Source organism: Acipenser ruthenus, chromosome 14, assembly GCF_902713425.1.
Source record: "Acipenser ruthenus chromosome 14, fAciRut3.2 maternal haplotype, whole genome shotgun sequence".
In the NCBI taxonomy this organism is placed as follows: Eukaryota; Metazoa; Chordata; class Actinopteri; order Acipenseriformes; family Acipenseridae; genus Acipenser; species Acipenser ruthenus.
In genome coordinates, this window is record NC_081202.1 from 5033972 (window position 1) to 5045193 (window position 11222).

Sequence of the window (11222 nt, forward strand, 5' to 3'; positions counted from 1 at the left end):
GTCGCATTCTCAGATGGGTTACCGAGATGACTTCTGTAATTGCTGGGACACACTCAATATTTACTAAGAAGCTGAATGGCATTCGCTACTATTCGTAGGGCCAGTGTTTACCTGAGAGTCTTTTCTGAAACTTTTCTTTATAGTATGCTGATCATTTTGTAGTGTGTAATGATCATATTGGAATTAAAATTTTAAATACTAAATACAGCCACATGTTAGCCCTCATAGACCATTTAAAAAAGGAACTGCATGTGAGAAAATCCATTTGGAGAGAATGGAAGTATGAAAAGAAGTTGAGAATAGGGAGGAGAGCGAATGTAATGTAAGGGTGACTGTGTTTTGCAAACGCTTCAAACTGTCAACAAACAAGGTACCAGATTTGGAATAATTCTGTTTCGGATTCAGGAAAGCACTGGCCCTAACTGTTAACACGAAGTACTTGCTGGGCATAGAATTTAAAAAGTTTTAATGAGTGTTCACTTTTATAGCAGTACCTGTTATCACTTGCATCTTCTTTTAAAAGCTGCTTTTCTTCCGTAGCCCTCAAGTGAATTGTATATCTGCGCATTTACAAACTAAAATACTGTAGTATTCTACCTGTAATATGCAGGTATCAAGAGGTCTTAAAAACAAAGAGCTTAGACAGAGTTCAGTGTTCTTGTATTTTTATCACAACTTAAATTTTCAGTTTTATTTTCCTTTCAGAAAGATGTGTTAATTACTCTCTGGGAAAACATGTCACATAGAAGCTACTGCAAATTAATTTGTAGTTTAAGTTATTATCGTTTTCTCCACTTACTGTAAATATCACTTTATTTTCAATTCCTATTGCTCACTGTCAAACAATGTATTTATCTACAATTAATAACATATATTGAAACTTATATTAAACCCATATAGAGAAGTAGATCACTTCAAAAACCAGTAATAGACTCACTGTTAAACTTCTTTATATGAATATTATTGATAAGGTATTTATAAGACAGCCCTGTGCAATTAAATCCTGTGCGATTTGATGTTGGTTTCACTTTTAGTCATAAGGCCTCTGCTCTTGCTAAATTAACATTAACTTACCGTGCTGTGATAAATCCAAAGTATATCAAACAGATCATTGTATTGATCAATAATGTTTTACAATTCCTTGTATTGTGTGCAATTTGTGTTTAAGATCTTGGAACCTGTGCATAAGCAGGGCATTGTTATAGTCTTCAGGTAATAAAGAATTACAGAAAAAAAATCACGTTGTATTTATTTTATTTAAAAAATTGTTCTTGGTACTTACTAAAGTGAATAGGGAATGGCATCTACTATGATTACAATGCCAGTGTATTGCCCATAGGAAAAAAAGCTAGCTGGACTCTGTGTTACCAGTGATTTTCAAAATCAATTGATTTTGAACTAAAAGTATTATTCTTGTGATCCTGATTTGATAGCACACTAGGAATTAAAAACTCCTACCCTACTGAAATGAAATACCTGTGTGTATTGGTCCCTCGTGAATAGCCCTGTGGTTACCACCAATGACTCGTACCATTCTAGCTGTCCTTGTGCTACTATTGTTATCCATTGTAGAGCCGCTTTTGAAGATGAACTGATGAAGAACATTTTGTTTGAGTTCCCTTTGTCTAATAGTGAGCCTCACTCTGGTGTAGCAAGAGAATCATACAGTGTGGATACACAACTCTTCTGCATTATGCTTCCCTTTGGGTACTCCTACAGATGCAAACTCACACTGTCTTATCCTGTTATTTTCTACATTTTTTTTATTTTTTTTTTAAATTTTTTTTAAAAGACTGAAAATGGTGAACCGGGAACGTTCAAACCCAATAAAACAGTTTTATGGGTGGCTGAGGAGAACTGCCAGCTGTAGTATTTAGACTTTTATTTGACACTTGGATCTGACCAATCCATCTCTAATAAGATGGGTAATCATTGTCTTGTTTCCTTGCTTAACACTTTATATACAGGTCACATCTACAACTTACCGCTATGCTAAACAGAGACATGAGAGAGAAGGTAAAAAAAAAAGGAAAAATTCCACAATAAAATACTTGGAAGCAAATTATTTGTTAACCTGCATTCTATATTCCCCACTAAATGAAAGCAGTGGATCTTGGGCTTAGTGTGACCTAGAGAAGTTGACCTTTCTCCCGTCCAGTATTTGTGTGAGAGCCGACAGCCTGTCTTGCCTCTCTTCAGGGCTGATGTCTCGGAGTTTTCACAGGACCTGTTGCTCATGGGAGCTGAAGGCACTGCCACAGAGCAGCATGCTGCGATTGATTTTGTATTCGAGAAAAACTACTGGATCAATGAAGGGCTAGGCACTTTGTTTATACAGCTAGTATTAAAAACAAACGGGGTGAAAGGGTTCCTACTTGAGTTATTGAGGTGGTTGTGTTGACTGGATCAGTGATCAGAGTTTGGGGTAGTTTATTTTACCCCGTTTTGGAGAATGTTCTTATTAAATATTGCCATATCCCTGAATAGATAACTGCTCTGCCTTTCAAAAACCATGTTCAATCCTGAAAACCCATTAGTTAAAACTCATGAGCTCATTTCTAGCCCCAGGGTTGAAAGGGATAAATGCAAATAACTTTGATGAGCAAGCTGTCTCACAAGAACAGTGGCACTCCCAATTTTCAAATAACTGTGTATTACAGCAGTACTAAAGATAGTCCCATTAATTTGCATACTGTTTCACTTTTTCTATATTTCATTCCAACAAATTAATATTCCAAGCGTCATATAACCTCGGTCTCCTGCTGTCAACTCAATATTCATAAATCTTTCCAGCTGACGAATATTTATAATTCAGTGCTTGACATTGATTTTTAAACATGCTGACATTACAGTTTTTCTAGGAAATTGATTTCCCAGGATGAAGTCATATCTGTTTTTACACATGGTATTCTGATAGTAGGTTGTGCAGATGCCTGTACTTCTACAAAGTGTTAGCATTTACAAAATAAGAGTAGCATCTTCATCCCAGTCTAAACACTGGAGTTGAACGCGTGTTCAAGGTTTCCGTGCATATTTCAGTAGCTATTGTAAGTATGATACAATACAGATGACACAAAGTCTGTGCATTTTATCTGTAACTTGTTTCTCAATGAGTGCTGTGTTTTTAAATGGGAGAGATGAACTCTAGCTTAATCCAAGCAGCAGCCAGATGTTCAATCTCCTAGCACTGGTTCTTTGTTCTTCCTCCCTTCTGCCTATGCCAGTAAATTATATGCTTGATTGCCTATCAATAGGATGTGATTGTACCATTGAAACCCTAGATTAAAGCATGGATCTTCTGCCCCTGCCTTGCAGTCCAGGTGTCGAGGGGCTCGGTGGAGCGGGATCATTTTCTTGGATCTTCTCAGATCAGTATTGTCCAGACTGAAAGCTGTGTTTAAATTCATGTGCAACATTAGCACTGATTCCTAATCTTATACTTATTTATTTAATTGCTGATTCACTAGTGATTTTGCTAGTGATTTTGTATTATGTTCTGTAGTGTTTGAACAAAGTATAGAAATTTCTGAGATTAGTTCAGATATCAAGATCTTAGAAATGGCGCATCAATTTGTCCTAAACATGACAAAGCACCTTTATGAAATTATGAAATAAAAACAATAGTTGAGTAATTGCAGTTTAAACCATTTAAAAGGATTGCACCACATTAAAAAAAATGTAAGGCTACACTTTTGTTAACATGCAGAATGTTTAAAAAGAAAAGCCTTGCACTTCACTTTATGTTTCCTGAGTCTTCTTACAAAACCCCACTGCGTTCTGATTGCCTTTCAAGACGTGTAAAGTGTCTGGCGGCACACAGGCAAATCTCAGCTAGGTCGGACCCAATAAGTGCAGGTGTCACTTATTAATCATGTCATGTAAATTGTTCCAGTGTGCTCTTTTAATAGAACATTTGAAATGATAAGAATACTGAGTGTAGAGTCATTAAAAACGGAGTGCCCCCTAAGAGACCCTGAAATGTGGCCACTAGTTTCTGGCTCTTCACTGTAATTGGGTTGCTTTGGGTGTAAATCGCATGAGGAGCACACTTGGGATGAGACATCGCTATATACTTGCTAGGGGTGAATCAGAGATAGATAGACCCCAGTCACACTTGCTATTTAGGGCTGCCTCAGGGCCGCCTTTTCTCATATGTGAACGCTACAAAAAAGTAAAGGCAGCCCAGGGCCGACCTAGATTTAGGCCACCATATTTCGATGTGGCCCAGGGCCTGCAATTGCAGGAACAGAGCCAGGCCTTTGCATATATATGAACTCAAAGCAGACTTAGGGCTGCCTTTTCGTATCACATGACCAATTTGGTTACATAGCTCAGTAGACGCTCCCATACTCCCACACGTGTGAAAGGTAAATAGAGACACAAACACAATGTCTGAAGTGCATTCATAATTAAGCTTAATTTGTCACAATTACCTTTTCTTCCTGTTATTTAGTAACTGAGCGATAAATATAAAAACTGCAGGACTGTGGATCTCAATAATGATAAAAAATGTTGGCAACTCTGGGGGCTCCCGAGTGGCGCATCCAGTAAAGGCGTTCAGCGTGGAGTGCAGGATGCGTCCTATAGCCTGGACGTTGGCGGTTCAAGTCCAGGCTATTTCATTCCTGACCGTGGAGGGGAGCTCCCAGAGGGCGGCGTACAATTGGCCAAGCACCACCTGGGGGGGGTGGGCTTAGGTTGGCACTGGTTCACCACGCACCAGCGACCCCTGTAGTCTGGCCAGGCACCTGCGGGCTTGCCTGTAAGCTGCCCAGAGCTGCATTGTCCTCTGACACTGTAGCTCTGAGGTGGCTGCATGGTGAGTCTGCAGTGTGAAAAGAAGCGGTCGGCTGACAGCACACACTTCAGAGGACAGCGTGTATTCATTTTCACCGCTCCCGAGTCAGCGCAGAGGTGGTAGTGGTGAGCTGAGCCTAAAAAATAATTTGATATTCTATATTGGGAGAAAATACAAAAAAATAATTGGTGAATACTAAATTAAATATTAATAATGTAATGCTGGTGACTACTACTTAATAAGAAACATCTACAAATCAAGGATTGCTGTATATCTCGGCAGCTCTTCCATTCTGAGTGCAGGCTATCGTTCCATAAAGGTATAAATATATATTTATAGTGTCACATTATTTCCGTATATGCCCTTTATCTGACAAATAGTAATAAATAATCATCATAGTAATAATTTGTCATTTAGCAAGCCTGCTTTTCAGTCACATATATGAACAAACAAAGGTGCCTTAAACCTCAGATGTGAACAGGGTTGCAGACCTAAATATGCGGCGGCCCTGAGGTGGGCCTGGGCCAGCCCAGTAGTGTGACCGGGGTCCTAGTCAGGTACATCTGGGATTTGTTGACTGGTCTTTTAAGAAAGAAACATTATTATGTTATTGAACATTGGTGCCTGTTTACTTCATTCTTCCACATTCTGTTGGTTCATCGGGTAACAATCTGAAATACATTAAAAACATTTCAAACCACGTACCTGCATTTAATAGAAGGAAGAGTACATTAAGGGCTGTTCATTGCAGTGTGTATTAATATAGGAAGTCTCCAGCATTCTGTCATCAAACAAAGAAAATGCATGGCATCCAGCTCACAATAATCTACATACCAAGAACAGTATGGTCTTGTTAAGTCAAGGACTGGAGGTAAGAATGTCTACAGCATAACATCGATCTTGCAGGAATTTAATGTGATATACAGTATGGGAATAGACAGCAGGGAGACAGAGTGAAGGATGTTTCTGGTAGGAGATACAGTACACGGCCATGTTCACAAAGCAGTATTCACAAAACATAAAAAAAATCCTACATTCTTTTTCATTATCTCTTGATATCTCTCTTTTTTTGTGCATAACTGTATATAAAAAAAAATCAATGGTAGTGTACACTGTGTAGTAATACCAAAATAATGTATTCAATACTTCAATGGTAGTGTACGCTGTGTAGAAATACCAAAATAATGTATTCAATTCTTCAATGTTTTTCATTTACAAAATGTGTGCAAACTTTACACGGGTTAATATTTTGTGGATACGACCCATAAAGTTGTATGCATTTTACTTGAGTAGAAATATAAAATGCTCATACATACACATGCATGTCATATTAAATAATCTGCTGCCAGACGTACCTGTGCTGGCCCTGTGGGCACCAAGTGCTTGAAGTGAATTTATCTGCTCAGCTCTCTGGCGGCCAAATGCAAAGAACAAGGTTTATTTTATAATATTATGCCTGGCTAGTAGTACTGTTTAGCCTTATGCTGCTAGGATTCCGTTTAGTCTGCCATTTAATCCAAAGTGTCGTTAGCAACAGTATTATTTCTAAAAAGAAGGAAAATGCCTGTAGAAATTGATAACTTGTTTGTTTCTAGTTTTGTAACCTTAATAGGTGTGTTTTCTCTTTTAACAAAAAAAGTGTCTTGAAATTGCTGTGTATTTGCATAGTAGCTACTTTTTACATACATGTGTACTTACACATAATTACAATGTTATTATGCATAGTTGCAATTTACTTTTTGCATGATATATGTAAGTACACAATTGTATCAGAAAAGGGTTGGGATTAGGTTTAGAATTAGGGTTATGTCGTGCATTGTAACTGTGTATAATAGCATTGTAATTATGTGTAAATACACATTTACTAAGTAACTGCTATTTAAATACACATTAATTAGAGATACAATGTAAAGTGTTACCAAAAATTATAATGACACTTCATGAAAACATAAAGCCAGAACATCATTAGACCAGATCCTCAAAAACAATACTGAACAAATTAAGCAAATCCCTCATAATTCTAGAATGCAGCGCAGGGTATTCATATCACATCCAGATACCAATATTGGGCTCAGAAAGACTGCAACATTGTACAGATAACCATGAAGTTGTTTTGGGCAACAAACCACATCCCTGTGTCAACAAATCCAGAGTCTTTGTCTAGAACTCAGCTTGTTTGCAGTTAACAAATGGAAATAATCTTCCCTGACCTTGACGAAGCCTGAAAGGTGAAAAGATTTGCGTCTGTTGATCCGCAAGTGGGTGTTGTATATTGACTATTCAGTTCGTGCATGGATTAGATTGAACAGGTTATTAACATTTCAATAGTTTGCAAAATATTGCTGCAAAACTCTTTTATTTTTTACACTTGTATCTGACCAACCCATCTCTAATAAGTTGTGTGACCATTGTCTGGTTTCTTTGCTTAATACTTCTTGTGCAGGGTGTAAACTCTGCACACACCCCCACACACGGCCCTACCAGATTGCATTAGTCAGGGGTCACATTGACGACAGTCAGGTTTATCCTGTGTGGTGGAGATTAGATTGAGGCTTGCCAATCGGGCAGCCAGGGGAGGTCTTTGAAGTCCAGACTGTGCTCTATAACCCCTCTGCATTAATAAAGAGCATTACAGTTGCCTTGATCCCCATATACCAATACATGACAGGAGACAAACAATGCAACAGTAATGACATTCACATAAAAAGTGAATGTATCAGAACCTGACAGTAACAACGAGAACACACATTCTGCAGATTCAATTCACTGGATAGTACCCTGGCGGCATGGAATACAGTGAGTGAGAATCAAATAATATATTTAGATGAGGAGGAATATGTTTTTGAAAATCGTTTTTCCCTATTCCCATTAGGGTTTAATATAAGGTTACATTATACACTGTTTAAATTCTTTCAATGTGGGTCTGGTATTAGTTATCCAAGCATCGTTGTTTAAGGTTACTGAATGGACCACATTGTGTAGTTACAGTTGCCTCTAATATTGTTCCCTTCTGACGCATTTAAAACCACAGCAGTGTGACAATCTAACCAGAAACCATGACAAGGTCACTGGAGATGGGCTTCAGTCTGAAATATGACTGAGCGCACCACTTTCAAACAGAGCAGGCAGAGAAAATGCAGGATGATGGAATGCATTTGATAGAATTCACCTACGGGAAAAGATCTTCTTAACAAGAGACATCGAAACAAGAATAAACCGGCGCAGGTCTGCTTACCTTTATAACCTTTCTATTCACTTTGTTGTTGCCTTGTGGGTGGGAAACAGAACTGAGAAATGTGCAGAGTCATTGACCCTCCAGCACCTGAGGGATACAGTATCAAGTTAATTGAAGAGGTTTTCACTGTAGAGTCAGCAGGTAAAAACAGATGTGCCTGAAAGAAAGAGTAAAAGAGTGTTGCTTCAAATGCCATTTTCTTTTTTTTTTTAAACTGTTTCCTTACCTTTTTATAATCTTTGCAATCGTCTTAATGGTTCTTATTGCAATTACTCAAATAAAGCCTGTTATTTTATACATCTGTGTTATCCTGATTTGACTGTGAGCTCAGAAATGGCCCTGCAGTTTCTTGTCATAGACATATGTAATATAGACTAGATGAGCCAGTATCTTTATATTAGTAAGCACTAGCACCATCTAGTGCACAGCTAGTGTATTACAAGCAAAACAAGAGGGAATTTGTTTCTAAAGTGGCTGATCAGAAGATGGTGCTGGCTCTTACTTGTATAGACAGCAACTCCTGAATAAAGACTTACCAAAAAAAAGTAAGCTACTTACGTGAAATAAGGGATTTCATTTAATTGAGCATATGGGACGTCTACAAGATGACCCTTCGTTACAGAGAAAAATGCTAATTGAAAGTGTCTGCATTTTGTATATTCCCTGTAATAGATCGCAGCAGAAGATTTGAAGCGAATGTCAAGCAAGAGGGTTTGGTTGCCACAAGACCTAAACATAAAAATTCCCTTGTATATTTTCTAGCTTTTAGAATTTGACGTTAAATGAGGCAGGCAGAAAAATACAATAGAAACCAATTGGTTTTCAGCAGAAAGGGGCTTTTGGGGCTTTTCTGTGATTTTTTGACACATTAACTCTCCATGGACTCTTCAACAGAACACTACGCTCTCAAGCTCAGCACACTGTATTTTGTATGATGTCAAATCAGGTTTTCTGCTTTTTGCTTTTCAAGCTAGGTTTAAAAAGAAAACTTTTTTTGTGTGGTTGTTGGTGTCTAGACTCCAGTTGTTGGTTATTAATATGGTGTAAATGATTTCCCCTTTAACTTTGCTTCTAATCTTAACACATGCTGTCATTCAGGTACCCAAATGTAATAGACTACAGGGGAAAAAAATAACAATATAATGTAATTAACAGAGAATACATTTTTGGCAGTGACGACACAGTTATCACGGCAGACAGCCACATGGTAGCTTTCTTTGAAAGATGCTGGTGATGACAAGTATTACTGTTGCAAGGTAGCAACAAAAGTGCAATTCAATCCAAAGTCTTTATTGTCAAATCAAACGAAAGGGGAGTGGTGCACTGTCCCTTCAATACAGCCTGTAACAGGGCGTCAGCCCCCATCCCCTGCAAGGCAACAAGTGTCAGCAACAAACCAGAGGCACAAAACAAGCAAGAGCATTATCCAATACAGAGCTGACAAAATGAATGTGGTGTAAACGAAAACACAAAGGATACCTTGAACAGTAAATACAGTTGGTTTCAGAGGCAACTAATCCCAGCTTCCTTGGTTCAAGCCTCACAGCCCCAGGCACATCTTCCTTTGTCACGCTACAGCTTTTTATGAGGCAGAGGAAATGGCAGAAGAAATCTACAATACTCAGCTATGACACACATGTGCCTGAAATGGCCATTCTTTGGGACAGGGTGCGTACTCTTCTGTTTATATCTTTAAAGAGCTTCAAATTCAATTTTCTGAGGTGTTTAATGAAGTAATTAATCAATTCATTAATTTACTGTCGCCTTGCCTTTTTAAGTTTGACAACTCAGTTTTGCAGCTGTGTTTGATAACGTCAGAACTTTGCACACCTTGTTCTTTGCATTTGACCACCAGAGAGCCGAGCAGATAAATTCACTTCAAGCACCAAGCAGGTTTCACTATATATTCACTGAGTAACAAATAGACTGTGTGAATGAAACTCATTTTAGCAGTTTATATACATACATATATATATATATATATATATATATATATATATATATATATATATATATATATATATATATATATATATATAGGAAATTTAGTTACATTATATTAAACTAAAACATTTAATCAAATCGGTAGACAAAATGTGCTTAGTTATGCAAACCTACGTCACTATTGTTAAAATCCCTAATTGAAGAACTGCATGCGTTTTTAATTGAGCAATCAACAAGAGCTGTGAGTAATGGAGGAGGATGGGATCATCAATCAGCAGTGAGCACTTTGAGCACCTTTCAGTTCATTAATGCAATCGCATTGAATTACAATTTGTTCATTTTCAATTCACTAGCCAAGTACATGGAAGGAAAGCTGAGCCGGATGTGTGTCTCCATTACCCGGTACAGTTTACTCACCGCTGTCCTCTGTTGTAGAAGTGTCTGAACTCACTGTAAATGTTAATAGCCGTACCTGAAATCTCTTTTGTTCTTTCAAACTGTGGGCCTGAGCAAAGCGTTTGTCATAGTTAAAGCTTGCACAAAAGTTACATCAATACCCGATTCCACAGTACCTATACAATGACACGATTATACATCAATACCCGATTCCACAGTACCTATACAATGACACGATTATACATCAATACCCGATTCCACAGTACCTATACAATGACACGATTATACATCAATACCCGATTCCACAGTACCTATACAATGACACGATTATACATCAATACCAGATTCCACAGTACCTATACAATGACACGATTATACATCAATACCCGATTCCACAGTACCTATACAATGACACGATTATACATCAATACCCGATTCCACAGTACCTGTACAATGACACGATTATACATCAATACCAGATTCCACAGTACCTATACAATGACACGATTATACATCAATAACCGATTCCACAGTACCTATACAATGACACGATTATACATCAATACCCAATTCCACAGTACCTATACAATGACACGATTATACATCAATACCCGATTCCACAGTACCTATACAATGACACGATTATACATCAATACCCGATTCCACAGTACCTATACAATGACACGATTATACATCAATACCCGATTCCACAGTACCTATACAATGACACGATTATACATCAATACCCGATTCCACAGTACCTATACAATGACACGATTATACATCAATACCCGATTCCACAGTACCTGTACAATGACACGATTATACATCAATACCCGATTCCACAGT